Below are 22,282 nucleotides of genomic sequence, written 5' to 3'. Positions count from 1 at the left end.
GGCTTCAGATTGGTTAACAAACGCTACAGGGCAGTGAAAACCACAAACATTAGAAGATTGGACCAGAGACTGATTGATCCCTATTAGGGAGATACTAGGGGCGTTCTTAGGACCGCTCAAGTTGCTGCTTTTATCCCCTTTATTGTTATTTTGGATCACTCACTTATTCTGAAGTGCCCATGCCATTGCATCCTTCTGTACACTTTCTGTTTAAGGTATACAGCATTGGGTCTGGCAGTAGGATGCACAGTCCCAGCGGTGCCTCTCGGGCACCACATTTCTGCACCTGGGTGGTTATATGACCCTTCCTTGGTTTCAGCGAGTAGGATGCTGGCAGCTGTACTTTAGTCTTGGCCTCGTCAATGGTGCAAGCCATTTTACAGCATCAGTGTGCCGTTTGCTAGTAATTGTTTTTTTTTAACTCCTGCTCTCTGTCATTTTGTAATGTAGGGCTCCCTTTCTGTAGGGCCAGCTGAGGAAGGCACACAATGGCCGCTCAGATCACGTGGGAGCTTTGTAAGCCCACACTGCAGCTTTCGTATTATTTTGAACTGGTTTAGTCCAGTGTAGGTCGTTGGGCTCACCCTCTCACTTCCGACAGGGGTGATCTAGGCTGAGTGGCAGTGCTACTGACCAACCAATATGATTGGTCATCTGGCCATTTGCCCTCCGCTCTATCTATCTTGTGATTGGTCAGCTGGCATTTGGCCAACCACTTCTTGCCTTGGTATTTAGGGGCCTGCCTGCTCTCTCTTGCTGTTTTGTTCTGATATCTGGAAGAAGCAGTTCTGCCAACCTGCTGAATGTGTTTCCCCATATTGCCCTCCATTTGTGCTCTTTTTAACCCTTACCAGGCCATGCTAGCTGATGGGTTGGGCCTATCCTGCTTTGTGTTTTTTGCTCCTAGATGTCCAATCCAGGATTCCTGAATTCTACTGCCTCTCCTCATCTACTGGGTGGAGCCATCCATGCTGAAACAGTTTCCTGGGCCGTTTAGCACCTCATCCTGTTTACCACCAGGATCCTCAGCTTGGCTGCAGGTCACTGCTGCCGACTGGAAGTGTGCTGGCCTGGGAAACTGAAACCACGCCTGATCTGCTGCTTGGGATGTTCTCAGGTGCCTCTGGCTGTTATCCCCATTCTGGAATTGTTTTCTGCTGTGTTGCCACCCCTTTTCCTCCACAGACCTGCCGGGAGCCATCTTCACAGGTTTCTTAGTGATCCCAAAGTCTCCCTCATCTGGTTCTTAGCTTCAGGCTTGAAGGCCCACATTGTGGGAAGTCCATGTTTTCCTTTCATTGGTCCTGAGGGTCATCGTTGGCTCAGGGTCAAGCCCCCATGCATCAGATCCTGTAAATTGCGCCCAGAAAAGAAACCTGTACTTACCCGGGTTGTTTCGCCATGCTGGAGGCGTTTTTGCTAAAACTGCTGGCTTCTCTGGGTCCTGGGGTGGGTAATTATTACAGGGACTCCCCACGAGGTGTGCTTCTTGTGAGGGATCGAGATTCTCTGGAGGAGCATCTCAACCATGCATCCCGTTGACGTACATTGGGGGTCTTTCCGCTCTGCTGCCTCTTCTGTGGCTTCTAGTTCATCCTCGGACTTCTGGTTCTCTTCATTGGTGCCTTTTCTGGTCTTCCCTGGGGTTATTTACCACGAAATCTGCAACACTGGGGTAAAATGGACTTCCATGCATGTCTTTTCACATTAAAGATGTTGACATCACATTCCAAAATGCTGCGGATGATACCCAACTAGTTTTTAGGTTTGGCAAATATCCACAGGCAAATACAATTAGCATTCAAACCATTTTCAATAAAAATTGAATGGTGGATGTCGGAAAACTCATTGGGGCTAATCCCGAATAAAACAGAACTTTTACTTGTATTATCCAGCAAACAGAGTGCTTCTTTCCTTCTAGAATTAATCACTTAGGCTCTCGGGAATATCGCTGCCACTGCAACAAAAAGTTAAAACCTTGGTCGTCCTTTTTTTTAAACTCTAATCTTTCTATGACCCTACACTTCAATTCATTCATTATCTCCATTAGCACCAGCCACTATCATTTGATGCTGCTGCTCCAACTTAGACCCTTGTTGGGAGAAACTCATTGGGCCTCATTATGACATTGGCAGTAGCCGTGCCAGTAACTACCATCACGGCTGTCACCGGGGTCATGAAATTACCGGCATCTGGCAATGGGGACTTACCGGGGCATTCCAGCCCCAGCGTACCCAGGAAATCCCCATTGCCGGGTGCCGGTAATTATTACTCCCCATTCCCATTTGAGTCCCATTGGACTCAATGGGAGTGGGGAGGTGCATCCAACCTGGTCTGCTCGCGGGTGCCGTTCCGCCTGCCAGGTCAGACCTGGCAGGTGAAAACGGCACCTGCGAGCAGGCCTCGTAGTTTGCCGGCCCGGTAACAACGGTACCAGCAGGCTTACCAGTACCGTTGTCACTGGACCGGCAACCTCATAATGAGGCCAATTCTGCACTCATTGAAAGAGCCATTTTGGGTCAAAGCTGGACTACTGGAATGCTTTATATGCAGGTTCCCCCAAATATGTGATTAATACTCGGCAAGTATTGCAAAATACGAACCACCACATCTCCTGTTTTTTCAGAAGGCTTCACTGGCTGTCAGTTGAGGCCAAGATTGACTTTACACTATTAACTTTAGCCCATGAAGCATTTTATGGTAGGTGCCCGTGCTACATCACAGATGGAATGCCAAAGTATAACCCTTCTTGTGACTTGAGATCCAGTCAGTGCTTCTTTTCTCTTGAACATGCCCATGGCATGTGGAGGGACTGTACATTTTTTTCCATTTACTGACCTTGCGTACACATATCAATGCTCTGCTCTTCTGAGGGCAACTTGCGATCCATACTGGACCTGTAGAGCACTTGGATACTTAAGTGTGAGCACCATGCCAACAACAAATCAAGCGATTGACCCAGTGACTTTTATTCTATCTATTCCTAAGGAACTTTCTCCTTGTCCTGCAACTCTCCTGAAGTGCATCTGGGGATACTTTCATGCCCCTGGACATTTTCCCTGTACCCACAAGGAGTTCAGTGAGCACTCGACCAATAGCTGCATTTTAGCACATACCTTTGATTTTCAATCTATTTTTAAATTCATGCTCCGTACTTAATATAATATCTATTTCTTATACAGTGCTACACACACACACACGCACACGCGCACACGCGTCAGAGCACTGAATTAACAGATTACCTCATTATCCCAAAGAGTGATACTCAATATATTGACCTCGGAAGGATGAAAGGCTGAGTTGACCTTGCTGGGATTCTAACCTGCCACAGCAGGCTGCGGGCAGATATCAGGGGCGAGCGTTCAACTCGCTGTGCTATCTGACCGGCTTCACTTCTCTCATTGTGAATGTATTATTACATGTTGCTAATTTGGGGTCTGTGTAAATATTTTCCCCCGCTGAAGTGTATTGGAAAGGTAACTGTCCCTAAAATGCGCCGTTATATCTTAGAGGCTTCTGGCTATGGGTTTGAAGTGTTTCCTACCCTCTACCACCATGTTAAATTACCATCTGTGCATGTATTATTGTTAGTACTATAATCTTGTGCAGGGTTGTCCAACTGCAGGCCGCGTAGTGGGTCGCAATTAATGTGGTGTGTCAGTGTTGTGCTTCAGGATTTGTAAGCTTTTGTACCTGCTGGTTAAATTGCATATTCCCTTGTTCCTACTATTCCTGTATGTGTTCAGTCCTGACCCCCTGGTCTAGGGCCTACCATGTATAACCATATATAACAGGGGTGGGTTGTGCCTTTAGGACACTGTACTTAATTGTGCAGGCCCATGGGAGATTTGACCTGCTTTGCTAGCTTGTGCGGTTTACTTGCCCCCTCCACTCTTCTGTTGAATTATGGCGATTGGATTACTTTATATATTTTTCATTATATCATTGTGGTGTATTTGCCATAGATAAGTGTGTGCACTAATTGTATCTTTGTGTCAGCATCCCACCCTACCTGAGAGTTAAGCCTTGCTGCCCTGTCCACATTACTTACCCTTAAAAGAGTTTTGGCTTCCCTTTCTCAGCAGGTGCGTTAACACCTCTGTTAAGGTCAGTGGTTGTACAAAACAGCCTTAAGAATCCCTCATAGAGGCTCACTCTCAAGCAAGCAGCAGCCTGCCCATCTTGCTGCCAAATAGGGGGCAGAGTGTAACACTCTGGTAGAAGAAGCAAGTACATTTTCGTTCTTTTATTATGGCATTCTATGGCATTCTATGGATTATTTCCTTCCTGTACAAACCTCAATAAGAAAAACCTGTGGAACTAATGGCTACATAAAAAGAGCATCATTTATTCATCCATCGTGTTCTTCTTATCAATCGATCGCTACTCATTTTGACCCTTTGAATGCTGAGAGGATTTTCATTGGACAATCTGCAGGTTATAAGAACCGGTATACCGGCATGGTCTCCATATTGTTTGGAATCCTTCATTCCAAAGCTACCAGTAATGTGGAGTGCACCCACAGCCAATCTCCTGTGACCACTCGGGCAGATGAACATCTATATACTTGTATATACACCATACATTAGTAGAGCAGCACTGGTTATAAAAAGCTTTGTAGACCGCGCCCTCGGCTGTACTGTGTAAGGACAGTTTTTCTGAAGTCCAACTAAGGGCTTAGTAAAAACCATTCAAATGAGGCAGTACAAGACTCCACTGTTAGTATAAGGCTGTAGCACTTGAGTTCAGGGTAGCGTAGACAGAGCAGCCAGGCTTATCTTAGGAGGGAGGAGAGGGCTGTAGAATCAGTACAAAGAAATTGTAATACAACTGGTCCAAATAAATATTGAAACACTATCTATTGTAAAAATAAATTGTTTATTTAAATACAAGTAGGCCCAGATAGATCTTGGGGGAATTAAGTACTATTAGAGATCATATAAACACATTATTGAAAAACACAACACTATGCTTGAAGGTACACAGACCAAACCATATGACCTCATTTGGAACACTGAATATGAGTTCTAGGGAAGTGAAACCAATAGTTACTGTTTAGATTACTTTCAGTAACACCAAAGTAGTAGACCCTATTAGTTGTATTGTGACGCTCAGCTAGAAATCACATAGTAATACCAACTGGACAATATACTTATTTAATCTAGTGAAACACTGATTCTAGGAATAGTATACACCTATAACTCTGATTCAGGATAACAGTTATTCTGGGGGAGTTGGACCAAGGGGTGTAATATTCTATTACAGTTGCTTTACAGTTCACAGAATAAGGGAAGCAATAGCTCTAACTTATTTTAGGATAACACAGTTATACTCAAGGTAAGTAAAACCTATACACTTTTTACAGGAGCGATCAGCAACTTAAAGGCAGGTATAAACCTAAGACTGTTTTTGTGTTGGTCTAAAATATACCAGGGAAACCAAAACCCAGTGTTACACTTTATGAATGACACAGTTATTCTGGGTAGGTAAAACCTATTGCAGACTTATTCTGGACATGCTAACATCAAGTCAGGGGAGGCAAGACCCAGTTGGAGAACACTCATACATTTATCCTAACAGGAATAGTGAAGTGAAACCAATAGCATTACTTTTGAGAAGAGGCACAACCAAATTACAGGTCAGTAATACAACCTTACATCTACTTTCCGTTAGAATGGTGAAACAGTTTCTAAGGAAAGAAAAGTGTTACATGTACTTTTCAGAATGGCAAAACATTTCTAAGGTAAGTACAATAACCTTATATCTACTTTTCAGAATGGCAGAGCATTTCTAAGGTAAGTAATAGCATTTGTAACTGTTCACTCTTACAGTTACCAACCAACTTCTTTTGCAAGTAAGTCACTTTTAAACACATATTCTCTTTTCTAGGTAAAAGGCCCAATCCTTAGAAGTCTTTCTCTTTTTCATGCAGCATGAGTGTTCTCAGTGACAGAATGGGAGTCACTAGGGTCTAGTGTCCAACAGGCAGGTCCGGATAGGTTCTTAATTAGCAAAACTTAGAGTTCCTAAGGAGTACTGTTAGAACAAGTGGTTACTTTACTTTAGAGTTAGTTGAGGGTCCAGGGGCTTCACAGAAGATACCGTAGGAGGATTCCAACAGGGGCCTGGGTGCACTGGGCAAGAGGATTCCAATCACAGAAAACACCCCCAAAACTACACAGGAATCTCAAGAGACTTAAGGTATGTAACTACCCAAGCCACCACAGTACCTCAGCACAGAAGAGTATTTAGCAGCAGGAGGACTTCAGGATCTGCAGCCAAAATCCCAGTCATTGAATTCATTTATCAAGAAGACAGGGCACTGGAAGGCCTTTTGCAGGAAGGATCATGGAGAAGGCTCTAGGCAAGATTTTCCTTGCAGCTGGATGCGGCTTTGTGGTTTTAGCCTTTTCAGGAGCACAGAAGAAGACAGAATATCGCCAGATTCTTGTCATTTGCAAGGTCCAGCAATCTGGTGAGGGGACGTTTTGGACTGGAATCGTGCATCTGGAGATCCAGCAGTGAGATTTGGAATTCGGAGGACCGTGCACTGCACAATGACGCGAGGTCCCAGGGTATTCCGGTATTGCAGTATCGCAAGGTTGCAGCATGGTATGGGATGGCTCAAAATGCAGGTCTTCTTGAGTCTAGTGGGTATCACCAGGTTCTGGGTCAGGGTCATGTTTATCAAGTGCACAAGTTGATTGGAATGAAGGGCTACAACAGGCTCCGGTTACACAGCAGGCTCTCCGGTTACTGGAAATCATTTCAACCGCAAATTCTTCCGTCCCGGTTCCAGTGGTCGACTGCTTCTTCAGCTTCCAGAATTCGACTTTTATGTTATGTTAGGTTACTTGGCATTCATATAGCGCCTTATGTATCATTGGTATGATCTCAAAGCGCTGGTAGCTTGAACGCCCTCGGGAACTGCAAGTCAGTAGAGAGAGAGTGTGGTATGGTGCGTGGGTGCACCAGATGTGTGCAGCTGGTGTGGTTGTTGCATGATAGCTGCTTCTTAGCGGTAGGTGTGGTGCTGAGGAAATCAGTTGGATGTGTTCAGCCTGGAGGGTGGACACCCAGACTGAAATCTGGCTGCGTTAGGCCTGAGGAGACGCTTAAGCTAGCCGGAATGTGCTCAGCTAGCTGTGTTTTATTAGGATGATATGCAGTTATTGGTGTCATGTTATTATGAGAACAGCGAGAAAGAATGTCATAGTACAGCTGTTTTTTAGTTGAATGATGGTGTATAGGGGAGAGTAAGCATAGTAGTGTGATATGGTGGATATCAGCAAGCGCCTGCGATCAGGCATGAGATCAGGACAGCGGGCGTACATTAGGCACAGATTCTAAGTTCAACAATAAGTGTGAGACACCCAGACATGATATCATTCAGAAGTCTATCTAGGTGCGGGATAAGTTATCATTCACAATTCCAACTAAGTGAGGGATATGCTACAATCATAATTCTATCTAGATGAGGCACATGCTATCATTTGCAATTTCATCTAAGTGTGGCTCATGCTATCATTCACAATTCCTTTTAGGTGCGACACATGCTATGTTTCACAATTCTATCTTCGTGTGCGATATGCTATATTTACAATTGAATCGAAGTGTGGCACATGCTATCATTCACAGTTCGATCTCAGTGTGGCACATGCTATCATTTACAATTCCAACTAAGTGAGGGATATGCTACCAATCATATGCCATCATTCACAATTCCATCGAAGTGTGGCGCATGCTATCATTCACTATTCCATCTAACTGGCACATGCTATCATTTACAAATCCAACTAAGTGAGGGATATGATATTCACAATTCTTGCTATCATTTACAGTTCCAACTAAGAGAGGGATGCGCTACCAATCATATGCTATCATTTACAATTCCATCTAAGTGTGGCACATGCTATTATTCACAATTCCTTTCAGGTGTGACACATGCTATCATTTACAATTCCATCTCTGTGTGGCACATGCTATAATTTACAATTCCACCTAAGTGAGGGATATGCTATCAATCATATGCCATCATTCACAATTCCATCTAAGTGTGGCGCATGCTATCATTTACAATTCCATCTGCCATCATTTACAATTCCAACTAAGTGAGGGATATGCTACCAATCATATGCTATCCTTCACAATTCCACTCCATCCTTTCCATCCACTCCATCCTTTCCATCCACTCCATCCTTTCCATCCACTCCATCCTTTCCATCCACTCTATCCTTTCCATCCACTCTATCCTTTCCATCCACTCTATCCTTTCCATCCACTCTATCCTTTCCATCCACTCTATCCTTTCCATCCACTCCATCCTTTCCATCCACTCCATCCTTTCCATCCGCATGGAGAACGGGTGTTGTCACTATTCGCACCGTAGATGATATTAGGCACACTTTCTAGATTCAACTTTGGCACAGTGACTCTATTAGGTCTATCAAGTAAGTTGGTATGTATTGCATACAGGGCAACCGTTACAGTCGGTTTGCAGTGGTTATACATTTCTTGAAGTATGCATTATGTAAATCTATGGCCTTTTATGCAATGGAAGGTAAGGTAGAGTGGTGGGGGCTTTCTGGAGTAGAGTAATTGCTCTACACCCCACCCATGCCACACTTACAGCTTTGTTGGTGTCTGTTCGCTGCTGGCTTCATTGGCTTCCCCTGCAGAAGTGGAATTTTTCTGGTGTGAGTGTTGAGGGGTTTCTCTACAGGGGCATGGCAAAAGACACAAGAAGAAAAAAAAATTACATTACATATATAGAGAGAGAGATTTTTTTATTTGGCACGTGCATGTTTATTTTACTTATGTTTCACGTGTATGTTCATTTGGTCCAATGGTTTTAAATTACACAAATAACCCCCCCCCCCTTTTTAACCCCCCTAATGTTGGGAGCAATATTGCCACATACTGGGGCATTTTGGTTAAAAAAAATATATATCCATGTTATTTAGTAGCATCTGTCACTTTTACACAATGCAAAGGGACTCATTTTGGCAACATGAGAAAGTTGGAGGGCAGTAATTGTAACCCATGTCCCAATAGTACAAGCACATCTCTGTGCCACAGGAACTTTTCCCACCGAGCCTTCTTACTTGCTTTATAACCTTAGCTTGCAGGTTCAATACTTTGTTGCAGGTACACCACCCCCTGGGCCATTTTACTCATGGTCTGGAACACCCTGATCTCAGCAACTGCTATATTAATCAACTTTATTTAGGTTGTAAATTGGTGGGACTGGAACCTGAAACTTTCAGATTTCTCAAGAGAGCATAAGCAAATCAATACGTGCAGAAGAAAATATATAATTTTCCAAAAGTGGCTTCATAAACTATGAACCAAGCACCATGGTTTTCAACTGCAGAATACAGGGGAGACTAGAGATACATTCAGAATATTGAGTTTTGCTTCAGCTCACCCCTCCGCTCCCCAGCAAACCACCAGGTGAAAGTGTGTCTGCCCAGCACATGTTGGGCAGGGATTTTGTTTGCACTCTCTCACCTCTGCTCTGCCTGTACCCAATCCAAAATGTGACAGCAGCATTTGTTTAATGATCCTTTTGAAGCATAAACATGACACGCCCGAATGATTCCAGGCACAAAGTCAAAGCAATACTTAATGCATTTTGAAGGGGAAACTATTCAGCTTTCAGTGATAATTATTTAAATATTTGAAGCTGAATCGCTCATTTTCAGCAGGAAAGCTGCCAAAAACGTACTCCTAGCCGAATTCCGAAGTCCTTTTTCTCATCACCTTTGTGAGAACTGGTCAGTTCATATAGCTACCAGTGCAGGGAGGCCAGGTCCCCTTCAGATAGACCTTTGTTTTATTCTTATACACATACCGTGAATGCGGCAGGGGTACTTTGGGACTCTTTTCCATGTAACTTGTGTTGCCTGCTTATGTTTTGGTGTGTCTAGGATGGAATAGTGGCAGCAGATTTTTTTGACTGGTCTTATTTCCCTGTTTACAGACAGCAGCGTTATAAGTTTCTGGGCAAAGTGGCCCTCGTGGCTTACGTATGGATCAGCATAGTTTTGCTACAGGGGGGCATATCTTAAATGCAGCCCCCGGGCTTCATAGTCTTGGCTGTCACCGCAGCAGTCAAATGGGCAACTGACCTCTGTAGCTACTCTGTGCCACTGGTAGCGATACACAGCGATGCACACTATGCATTTGGCACAATCAGATGAGTACCCTTTCAGAGATGGCTTTCACACTTGCTGGATGGAAATTCATCACAGTTCCGGGCAACTTCATTACAAAGGTTGCTCATTGCAAAGGCCGCCATCCTGAGTTGAGCCAAGGGACTCCACAGATCTTCACTGTAAGAACAAAAAGCACTCCCCTGAACTTGGAGCTCTCCACCAAAAAGAGGGGCCTTGCAGGACCAGTTGTCTTTGTTTACGCCACGAGCAGCAGGTTCCACTATTTCTGGCCATTGCTGCTCGCCTCCTTCATGACCCTGAGGATGGTGTGCCCAGAATCCAGTCCATCAGAGTATGGAACCGCAAACTAGCTGAACCCAATGATGCCTAAAGGGACCGCTGCACCAGCAATCCTTGGCTTCCTCCAACAGAACTAAGACACAAATCCAGAAAAGCCTAACAATTCCAGGAACTCCTACAGTGGTCTGTGAGTAAAACGAAGTACAGGAGGTAAGAAAACATACCCCTTTACAACCATCACACGGTCTCCTTAGGGTTCTAAACGTCGTAGCGTGCTTTGGGAACCGGCAGATGTTTTGGAATACAACGCCAGTGATCCCTTACCATGCACTATGCTGGAAAGGGCAGATGGTAGTCGTGGTCCAAAAGATCAGGAGAGCCACGGGTTGCAGACCCATGTCCTATCCCAATTTCTCCCTTGCCTAGTCTTGAACAGTGGTGTTCCGGCCTCGTCAAATCACCCCCCACCCCTGTGTCTATCCTATATTGGTTGGATTGGGGGAGGGCCTGTTAAAAACGTTCTTGTTTTTATTAACTATTGGAATGCTAGCAGTACTTGTTGGCTCAAGTTAACACTTGTGCAATATTCTAAAAACATAGCCTCTGGAAAAGACTTACAGGGACCTGTGATTCAAGGGCACCAACTCCCTGCTTTGCAAGCTTATTATTGAAGGTCAGTAACTTATTTATATGGTTTCCGAGAGGTTTCTAAATACTGTATCGTTGACCTACTGGCTCTGATATTGCAGATAACTTGCCTGTTTCCATTTACTTACTTTACTCCACTTACAGTACATTGAGATCAACCCACAACTGTATTTAAAAACGATGTGTTAGTGCTCTTAGCTAAGCACACCAAAGTGAATATATGTTTAATACTAGTGAATATTTGTGTTCTCCTTACCGGTGGTATTTCATTGGTAAGAGTTTGCTCGTAGGACTAAATAAATCTGCCCTACTTGTATTATTAAGGATGCTGTGTGTGCCTAACTGATCCCTTCACCAGTGACACAGCCCTAAGGCAGCCTTGTTGCTCATCCACATTTCCCAGATCAACGGTGGCTACACCTTAGTGTTTGTCCCTGGGAATCAGAAAAGGTGGCCTCCCAGTACACAGTGCCAATTCAGAAAGTCCATCTCAACAATTATGCTCCATCGATTTATGTATCGCTTCTCCAAGCTTCTAAATGTCCTCTAGCATTAACATTCATAACCTTGGAGAAGCGGAGTGAGATGTTTGAAAAAAGAATGTGTCTGTAACAGAGATGCTTAAGGGCCTGATGGTGGGGTGTGGAGCTAGGAAAAGCTGAAGCTCATGATCTAAATGAAGGTTCTATGAGCAGGAGCAAAAACCAGCTCCCGGGTGTTAGGCATCACCGGGTAGTTAGGAGCAACCGCCAAAACCAGGAGCAGGCACACAGTGCTCCAAGAATCTAAGTTCTGCATGAGATACAAACATTTTGCCAATTATTTATGAACCATTATGTTTGACTGTGTCCTAGAATAGTTCTAATTCTGCTTTGTTACCATTCTCAAATACTTAATGGCACCTATGGCCTGGGTAGCCAAAGGTAGTCCTGGTAGCTGTTGGATTCAGGCAAACCATGATGTCCTAGAACAGAAGCAGGATCTAAATAGCTCCCATCAATTTCAAACGCTTTGTGGCCATGAAGGGAAAATATTAGCTTGAGGTGGCGGCCCTGCGCAAGGAATAGTGACACGCTCAGTTCCCAGTGCTCCAAGCTCAACTGCTTCAGCAGCAAGCGCCAGGCCAACCTCTGTAGGTTCATTGTGGGGAGCAAGGAGGCAGAGTGGAGGCTAGCTGAGCTTCCATTGGGAGTACTGCGGCATTAAGGAAAATCCGAGGAAGTGCTAAGGACAATGCAACATTGACAAATGATGGAACATATTGGCTCTTTTCCGTACAATCCTAAACAGGGCAGATCAGAAGAGAGAGGCAGCTTCTTGGAAGCCTGGTGTCTATAGCATCCATGTCTGTTGTGGTCCACGCACCCAGCCTGGGGCGAGGGCCGACGAGTTCCCCAATGTGGAGCATCTAAATAGATACATACCTTTTTGCCCTTCAAGTAGACTGCCAGCTGGTTTATATTAAATATGGCTTCATTCGCGTTCATGAGCATTGTGCCAACGGGTAAGAAGGTAGCTTGCTGTAGCCCCTTACCAGAGCCTGTTACCGCCGTTATGCAAAAAGACAGATAACTAGCGAGTAGTTGCATTAGGGGGTACAAAGGATTGACTCTTTAAATAAAAGCATGCACTGTTATACAAAAATAACTGCTTCAGGTTGCAGCCAGCCATGCTTCCGTTTACATCCTGCACCATTTAGTGGTAGTTTACTTTAATAAATCTAATCCTGGGACTGTGCTAATGGCCCACTGTGTATGGGATTATATTCATACCCCAGCTCAAAGCAACAAGTTATCTATCGCAAATGCTAAGGCCATCACCCAAATGCATGATAACCATCATAAAATGAGCCTCGCCTAACGGCACTCCACATATTGTGAATCGTGTACTCTGAGCGATCGAGAGGAACTTGTATTCCAGAGTGTCCACACACAGAATATTGAAAAGGCGCATTACCAGCAACACTAATGTTTCTTCTTCGTGTTTCAGAGTTAAACAAATACTATACCATGATCAAGTTGTCTGGCTGTGAAGCTGTAAAGGGCACCAGGGTAAGCCACGTGAAACTGCATCTTCCGCAAGACAGGACTCTTACTTTGACAGCCTGCTTCGTTACTGCCCAATGGGCTCCTCCAACATTTCCTAGGTAGAGTGAGAAGAGAAGGGGAGAACACAGTAGGTCTGGTTTTCCTGTGCACATGAATTGCTCCCCTTCCCTCCTGCAGAGCGCGTTTCACCAGCTCATCTAGGCTGGCATCAGACCCATCGTGCTCTGTGCCCCACTTTCTGGAAGGAGTTGACACGCAGAGAAACACACCCATTGCTGCAGATAACCAGCCCCCACAACCCCCTACAAAGGTTTTGTAGCGAGATCCTGTGCTCCTAGCAAGAAGAGGCTTTGATTGCACATGTACATATGTCCCAAGCCGCTCCACACCCTTGCATGCGGAGGAAAGGCGGGATTGTGGCAAACAGCACACGCACCTCCCTACAGGGCCCACACGGCTCCTTCTCCAGGCGCATCGCAAAGCCAGCACCCAGCGAGCATCAGGAAGAGTTTCAGGGATGCTGGCGGGACGATGAATCGTCTACAATGACACGAGGGAGATGGGCACCATTTAAACTTGCGCCACAAATGGTAAGAAATGGAGGGCAACTATCTTAGAAACATGAATAACGAAATGAAAACATTGTATATTGTACGTATGAAATTGGAAAGGTTCCCACTCAGAGGTATAAGGAAAAATAATTCACCAGTAAAACGAAAAGTTCTGGAGTTGACACAGAGCAGGAAGATTTATCATTACTATTAAAATCTTACCTAATATACAGGAAGGTATGGGCCTGTATATCTCGTTAAACAGCCTCCTAGAACAAGAATAGTCTTGAAAGGGCATACTTTTTCAATTGTTTTCTGGGTGCACTGATCAAGAGTTAAGTTTGAGTCCGACGGCAGGCTGATCCAGCTTTCATTCTTTTGAGTTTATAATTTGGGTACCATGAAATGGGCAAATGAAAGCACTTGTTACAGTATTTCAAAGCAGGAGGAATCGAGCAACAAAGCACTGCATAAGAACTTCCATTATTGTTATTTCTTATTGAAAAGACATCCCCTGGAGCCAGGACTGGATGGGAACAAGAGCAGGTTTTCTCACAATCAGGGTGTTTGTGTTGGCTAAGCTGTTGCCAAATTGGGTGATGGCAATGATACAGGCCCAACAAGGGTAAAAGTAAGGGACCACACCAATGTATACACAATGGGGGAGCGGATGCATGCACTCTCCTGTCGCACAGTGGCCTGATCCACACTCAAACACATCACATCACCCATTAGTAAAGAATGCTTGCCTGTTTTTTCCTCAATCTTAGGTCATGTTAAGAGGCTTTTGCATTGTGCCCATCACCACCGTAGAACTCTTATTGTATGAGGGCTTGTCCAGAATGTGGTGCATTGCACCTGGCCTGCGGTAACTACACCTTCATCTGTGGAGGAAAGGAAATGGGACTAAGGAAAGGAAACTGATAATTGGAGAAATCCAGAAGGGGCTAAGGGGTGCACATGCGATGATCGCCAAGTTGATCAGGGTGAAATACTGATTGGAAAAAAGGGTGATTAGAATACTTCCTCCTCTTCTTCCAGTGATGGCACTTCCTATTGATTAGAAGGTTGGACTGGAATTGATCAAAGCATGCATGTGTGATGGTCCCAAGATGTGCTCAGGCTAGCCCTTGAAACATGGAGGCCTAATTGCTGTTTTCAATCATCACCTGCCAAACCCCCAGAGAATTAATCAAGGACTGCCAATGGTAAGAGGTTACTGAACCGAAGGATGGCTGTGTAATGAAGAGTGCATTAAGACACAAAGGGAAAACAGGAGTAGGGTAAGAAGTGGTGAGCCTAACCCTTCAAGGACCAGAATTACAAGGCCACCCGGTGAGGGAAGATTCACAGAGTATAGACAGTGAAGTGACAAGAAGTGCGTAGGTTGATCTATCGCCATGAGGGGGTTAGCACCCATCTATCTGAATTGAGAGGTCTGATACATGCATTAACATGACTAGGTTCAGTGGTGAAGTAGCAATATTTGAAGTCCGTCTTCCTATGGTAGACTGCATAGTGTCAGTTGCAGAACCCTTAGACATGCCAGACACACTATGACTTTTACATGAGTGTATTAGTACCAGGATGCATACAATCTCCAGCAGACAGGCTGTGTGTGCAGGACAATAAAACAGCACTGCGTAATCAGGCTTTGAGTTTTAATCTGGAAGGAGCAATTGACTGGATAAGGGGCATTTGGCAAATGAATCCCGAATAATCACAATTGTGCCTTCAAAGCGATCTCTCAGTGAAAAAGAGTTATTTGTGGTCTTATGAAAGATGCTCTTTTTGCTGCTTTCCTCCCAAAGACTTCTATGGGACATCCCTTTTTTTGTTGCTTTGTTTGGACTTCTGACCTGACTTTCTAGAGGCTAGTAACAACTTCTACTTTACCTACCTTGTCACTTTACTCTTTCTAATTGGGAAACTGATTAACTCATAAGACTATCAGTAAAGAGAGAGGCTCTGTTTGATTTTTGTTACGTAGGGTAGGGGATGGTGGTATGTGGAAAGATACCTTGTGATGAATTCTATATTTATAGCATTGATGAATCTATGCTCTGTATGTATGTTTTTTATGTAAATTTCAATAAATTTAATAATAAAAAAAAAGAGAGAGGCTCTGTCTCTTAGTGAATTTCTCGTATGTTTAGAGTTGCACATATCATCCTAAAGTGAAATACGGTTAAGACACTTTATATTCTTATACTTTTTCTATAATGGCTCTTTGGTTACTTTTACATTGTGCCTAGCTGGTGGCAGCAGATATTTTTCTATCGTGTTTTAGACTTTTTACATGTGCACTTTTACAATTACTGTAAGAAAGTTACTACAGGTGGCTAGCACACTAAGATGGCAATGCTACAAGGTTTTTGCTTGTCCTATGGCCATATTGTTCTTTGGTATTCTTCCTGCCTTCTGAGTTCAGAAACTGCCATGTATGGCATGCCCTTTCCTGGGAAAAGCTGCTGCTTTCACAAGCAAAGAGGTGTGTGTGTGAGCCCAGATGCAAGGGCTGGGACTGTCTGGTCCCAATACTCGTCCCAAGTCAGTTGCTGTGGAGATATTGTGGCCAGCAGCTACCCATGATTGGATAGCCACTACCTTTTGAATGGTGCAGATCCTTACCATTGGTGGACCTGGGTGAGCATCCAGTCCAGATCTTGCATAAAAGGAGGACTCCTACAGCCATTGTTCAGATCACCAAGTCCTCCATGAAGACGAGCAGCCCGTTGATAACCCGAGGACGACACCTGCAATTGACCAGCACCATCTCCAGTGAAGTCCAGGTGAAGTCCAGCTACTCTGCCTGATCTGAAGAAGATGCTTGTTGGTGCTGCGACCCCTGTACCTATGTGAACAACCAGTCTCAACCCCTGCTCGAGGATCGGTGATTCTTGAGGCTCCGAAGTGTCCCTGGACCAACTGGCGAACTGACCAACTCTCTCCTGTGCTACCTTGCAGCAGCTGTCGCCATTATGAGTGCATGCTTGAAACTTGGTCGTTCTTCAACTTGTACAAACGGGACTCCTGCTCCTCCATTTTCAGCCTTTTTGTATCAACAGAAACCGTGCAGGAACTGCTCCTTTGTTTGCCCCTGGAAAATCACCTATCGCTGTCTGACCATGGTGACTCCTCTTGCAAACCATCTTCTTTACATTCTAGAGGTGCCCTGAGGTCACCTGAACTACAGAAGTCTTCATCTTTTCTCCATTTGACTGTTCAGATGGAAGGTGTCTGGAAACGATTCCGAAGCACAGCTACTGACCAAAACGAAATTGTGGGTCCGAAAGTGACCTCTGGAATTGCAACCCCTGGACCTTCCTCGATTGTACCAAGCAAGAAGACGGTGTCCCCAACAGATTACAGGACCTCAGCAGGGGTCCCCGGAGAAATCTGAGTCCTGGGGGTTAAGTTAACATACCCTTTCTATCCCCTGCTGCCCTCCATTGGGTTACATGGGCAAAAAGTCCTCTACCCAAAATACTCTTTCCTGACTTTGGTCGATGCAGGTCTCGTCAAGGATCCCTTCCCAGGCCTATTTAAGTATCTGGGATTTAGTTAGTTGACTTACCTGAACTTTACTTACCTTTTTGACTTTTGAATCATAACCACGATCAGCATCCAACTTTAATTATAAACCTACCTGAAAAGTATAACTTTGGATTGATGACTTTAGGGCACAAGTGTCACAACTAAGAGGGGGGTGAGTGATGTCGACACTCTCCCCTGAACCACAGAAGCCGAATGAAGTCGACCCTCCACCCGTGGTTGGCACAGGTACCTGATTATCACCACAGAGTACCACGTGGCAGCCAATGGGGGGAAGAGGGTTAGGGAGAGGTTGTGGACAGGGAGGGGGTATAGAATCACCGGAAAGAGGGTAAGGAAACACCTAGAGTGGATAGGACCGGGGAAGCAACAGGAAAAAACCCTACTCTCTCTAATATCTTGATAACATAGCATAGAGCCAAACTCTAATTCAGTAACCACCTTAGCCTCTTAATAAAGGTCTCAATGTACTGATTTCTGACCCCACATTATATAGTACTCCTGGATACAAACACACACGTGGCATGGACTACATGAAAGCAAGCAGGATGAACACATAAATGGGAATAGCTCCCAACATGAATAAACCATCACACATGGCCCATAGGGCAAGCTTTTGCACAGTTACAGGACATATAAACAACACAGTGGTAGACACGTAGTACAACACAGCCATGAGACTGTTATAGTTTGTCTCCCCCCTGTAGGTTCCATGCACTGGAGATGTGGTGCTTCGTGAGTGTTTCAATGCTTGTATTAATGAAACCACCTCTAATACGCCAGAAGTACTTGTCCTGTTTTGCTGTCCTGCGCATAACCTGTGAGACACAGATTTCCTGAATATACCAGTCAAAATTCTGCCATATATATTCATATCAAACCAATACAATGGACAGAAAAAACAGCAACTGCAGCGTTGTGCAAAATAAGTAAATGCAGCACTTATCTGTCGTCCGGGAAGCTCGCAAGCCTTCCTGGACGTGATCTTTAGTAGCCTGTAAAAGCAGCGCAAGTCCACCTGTCCCCGCTGCAAAGGAACGTGTTGAAGTCATTCACGGAGACCGAGCACCCGTCATGCATATTTCCAGTTTTAACTTCCAACGCCTCAGGATTACGGCCCCGCGTGTCACCGTTCTCCTACTCCTCCGGCATGGCTTCGCCCCCACGAACAGAATAAACCACACCTGCCGTGCACCGTTGGCTCTTGATAAGCTGAACTAATGAGTGTCAGCTGGCCACACGCGCGCACGGCACGACCTACAAAAGGCCTCAAAGGGTGCTGGATTATGTAGTTCATGTATGGAGACATCGTCTCCTGATGCCTTTTCTCCTCCATCCTTGATTCCTAACAACAAGGCACAAAACAATATCAGGGTTGGACTCATTAAGTGTTAGGGGTACTATTCTTTGGTTATTCGAAGTGTCTTTACTGAATTCCATGCCCTTGAGTGCTTTTTGTACTTGCCTGTATAACTTGAAATATTGGTGTTCTGTGTAGACTCATTGTAGCCCTACACCACTCTCACAGCCCTCCTGAGACTAAGCCTTGCTGCTCTGCTACCTTACCTTGATTGGGTTTGGCTAGTCCTCAGTGTCTCCCTGTTCACCATAATAGGTTGGCCCCCCAAAAATCCACCCATGGGATGATTTTGAAAATCCATCTTTACATGTAACATTGGGACAAAAGTAGACTTTATGGAGCTCCCAGTGGAGATGGAATTATTGAGCATTTAAACAAGAACAAAACTATTTAGAAAATTAGATGGGTTGGAGATACGTATTAGTTTACATTGGAAGTAGGACTTCTTACCCCATCAGGAATTACACTTTATTCAGTAGTCTGAAGATAATACGTTTCTAACTAGAGACTGACTCCGGAATGAAGGCAATTCAGGGGGAAGTAGGTCATTGTGCCATGGCTGAGACACTGCAGGCCACCTTACCATGGCAATATAGGTTTGTATGAGAATAGGTAAATTATCCTTGTAACTGGGAGCACACTGTGATTATGATTAATTATTTAAATTTTAGGATAGGTAGGACGGTGCAAGTGAGATAAACCGACCCGGACACTAGGTGGTATACAATAATGAAAAGACAACAGGTGTCCACAAACTTGTGGTACACTCCCGTCCCTCTCACACCCTATATGTGTCGAATTAACAACCAACTATTTATAATACTTGAGCAAAAAAAACTTAAGCAAAAAACTTCTTGACTCATGTCTCATTCCCTTTGTGGTAAAATCTCTTTATATAACATATAGTAATACGTTTTTTAGCAGAAATTCACAAAAACAAATAATTTAAACAATATAGTATACACTTTTGCAATTATCAAAGAAAGATTTCAACAAAATTATTTTTTATTTTGCAGAGTAAAATAATAGTTCATACGTTGCAAACAATTCTCTTCATTGTTTCACTTGTCAACAATTAATTTCTATAATTAATTAGGCCAAAAATCATCTTTCACTAAAAGATGATTTTTGGTCTAATTAATGATAGAAATGAAAGAAGCATAACAATCTAAAGCATCTAGCAGCTCCTGAAGAAGGGAACGTTTTGTCGAAACGCGTTGAGCAAAGAGTTAACATATGCTATCCATTGCTGAAATTGTTGACAAGTTAATTGCTAACAATTGTGTAAACGGAGAGGCAACCCTTAATGGGTTGAACTTTGGAAAATAGTTGGAATTGAAAACTCAATTTGTGGTCTCTACCCCTGAACTAATGACAGCTGGCATGGTACAGAGACTGACACATGATGCAGATAGCTGGAGCTATACCATTTGGTCAGGAAGATCAGAACATTTCTGCAGGCCTTTGACTTTGGAAGAATGTACATGACTTTACACCAGGCCAAACCAACAACGCAGTAAATAACCTGAATTACTAGTGAATTTCTTAAAGAAATATGTGTAATTGAAGTTACAAGTATACATATGCCTCGAAATTACCGTAGGCGCTATGGGGAAATCATAAATGTTGATTGTCTTTGCAACCCTTAGACCTACGCAGATTGGACAATTATCATTGAAAAACACATGAATAGACCATTCCTCTAAGATTTTGACTTTGGGATCCAGAGTTAGAAGCTGAAATGTGATGATGTCAGGAAGCAGAGATTTGGAGAGATGATAGCTTGCTGGATTAGATATTCGTAGAGGAAATCCTGTGTTGGTAACTGTTATATTTATTAAATAAATTGCATAAATCTGCCATTCGAACCTGCACCCTTTTGTCGAAATGAGGCACCTTTCATTAGGTCCAACATGGGCAGACCATTTCAGACATATATATATATATATATATGCTTATCTATGAATTTAAAAAATGTGCCACGTTATAGTTTTTAAGCTCATATCTGAAGTGGTCAAAAATTGCAATTTCAAAGGATTGGAGTTATAATTCACAGGGATGATGCTGAGTAACTAATGGAACCAATGAGTGCAATGAGGTCGACAATAGATGTCCACCCAGAATAGTTAGTGAATCAGCTGGCACATCCTAATTTAGATAATTTTAGGAGTGGTTAAAGATTCATAAGGAGACACAATTAGAAAGGGGGAGACCTGTTTTATATCTTCTGAGCGGGACTACTGAATAATTGCTGGAAAACTAACATTGCTTGGGAGACAGGAATTGGAGGAAACCTGGAAAAGCAACCAAGACTGGGGATCATGAATCAGGAGAGGCAAATCTAGCGATGGATTCTGGAGGTATCCATGACTGAACCTGGAGAGGCCATCTAACCAAGTCCCTATGCGGCCCATGAGATGATTCAGGAGCCCTGAGGTGGTGTCTTTTCCCCGAGTACAAAACCCAGAGATATTCTATGTAAGTAACCTGTCCAGTTTTGTGGGGATCTGTTTGATTTAATATCTTCCCATTATTGATTGGGGGCAGACAAAATAAATCTCGCACTTTCTTACCAAATAATAATTTAATTCCCCTATAGCCAAAATTCAAAATCAACATTGCTTCCAGTGTGGATACAAATATATCTATATGTCTACTATCTGAACATTAAAGAAAACACCTTGAAACACTGCATTCAGCGTGTAAATCTTTGTAGTCACAAGATCCAATGAAACCTTATTGCTGCAAGGTAGCCAGGATCTCCTAATATGGATACAAATATAGTCTGTTAAAGTAATTGGGTACTCTGATTTTCTTTTTTCCAACCGCAAAATTCCAAAAAGGGAGGGATGCATAAAAACGAAAATCCCAACTGTTCCATATTCCCCAAAGCCTGCCTTAAAGCAAAGGGGTTCCAAATCTTAACTTAACATCTGGGTTTGTGGCATAGGAAAAGTGTCTTCCCAAAGTTAAACAGGGTGAAATCACTGATTTAAAAGCACATCTCTGCAGAAAGTGAGGAAGTGACTCCTGATAGAAGAGAGATTGTTAATCGCATAGGGGTAAAGTAGAACGTCTTCCATATAGAAAGAAATGTGTTTTTCTGAACACTGTTGGCATTGCCAAGTGCACAGGGAGATTAAAATAAAAAGTGCTGCGCATGTCAAATTTCTTTTTACCAACAGAAAAGTGTTGCATGTTATTTAAAGTAAACCCCATGCAAAGTATATTGTGAAGTTAAATTGTTTTGTAATATCCAGGGTGCTGCACAATTTTGTACATTAAGAGTATTTTGTGAGTGACCCACGTATCTTAGGTATTCTATAGACCTGTGTTTCTATGTCACCAGGTAGGAAATAACCAAAGAAGGAAAACTACAAGTTGTGCGGTTAAAGAGTGTGATCTGTGTTATCCTAAAACAACTGGTGTTTCCAATTTGTGGAAAAGATAATTGTTAGGAAAGAAAAGCATTTGAGCCACGAAGTGAGGTGGCGTGTAGTGTGATTTGTGCAAAAATGAATTCTACATGTTAATAAATATATATGTGTTCCATACACCGGCCTGATACTTGGCTCAACTATTGCACAGGGTTGAGGGCTAATCGTGGTTTAACCTGGTTCATAGACATGGCTAGATTAAATTATATAAATGGTATACTGGCGT

At 43.5% G+C, this 22,282-nt stretch overlaps 2 long non-coding RNA genes across 2 annotated transcripts in view; one reads left to right on the top strand and one right to left on the bottom strand.

The window, feature by feature from the left end:
* The window catches only part of LOC138582761 (uncharacterized), a 280,339-nt gene that overhangs the window by 33,109 nt on the left and 224,948 nt on the right, over window positions 1–22,282 (top strand). The window lies entirely within an intron of this gene.
* The window catches only part of LOC138582762 (uncharacterized), a 448,281-nt gene that overhangs the window by 411,704 nt on the left and 14,295 nt on the right, over window positions 1–22,282 (bottom strand). The window contains exon 2 of the long non-coding RNA XR_011305074.1: window positions 8,630–8,716. This is a non-coding gene — a long non-coding RNA (uncharacterized lncRNA). The remainder of the gene's footprint in view (window positions 1–8,629; window positions 8,717–22,282) is intronic.

Source organism: Ambystoma mexicanum, chromosome 3q (genome assembly GCF_040938575.1).
Source record: "Ambystoma mexicanum isolate Mex_15411 chromosome 3q, UKY_AmexF1_1, whole genome shotgun sequence".
Taxonomy (NCBI): Eukaryota; Metazoa; Chordata; class Amphibia; order Caudata; family Ambystomatidae; genus Ambystoma; species Ambystoma mexicanum.
The sequence above is the reverse complement of the archived record's forward strand: the minus strand, read 5'-3'. Positions and strand labels throughout refer to the sequence as shown.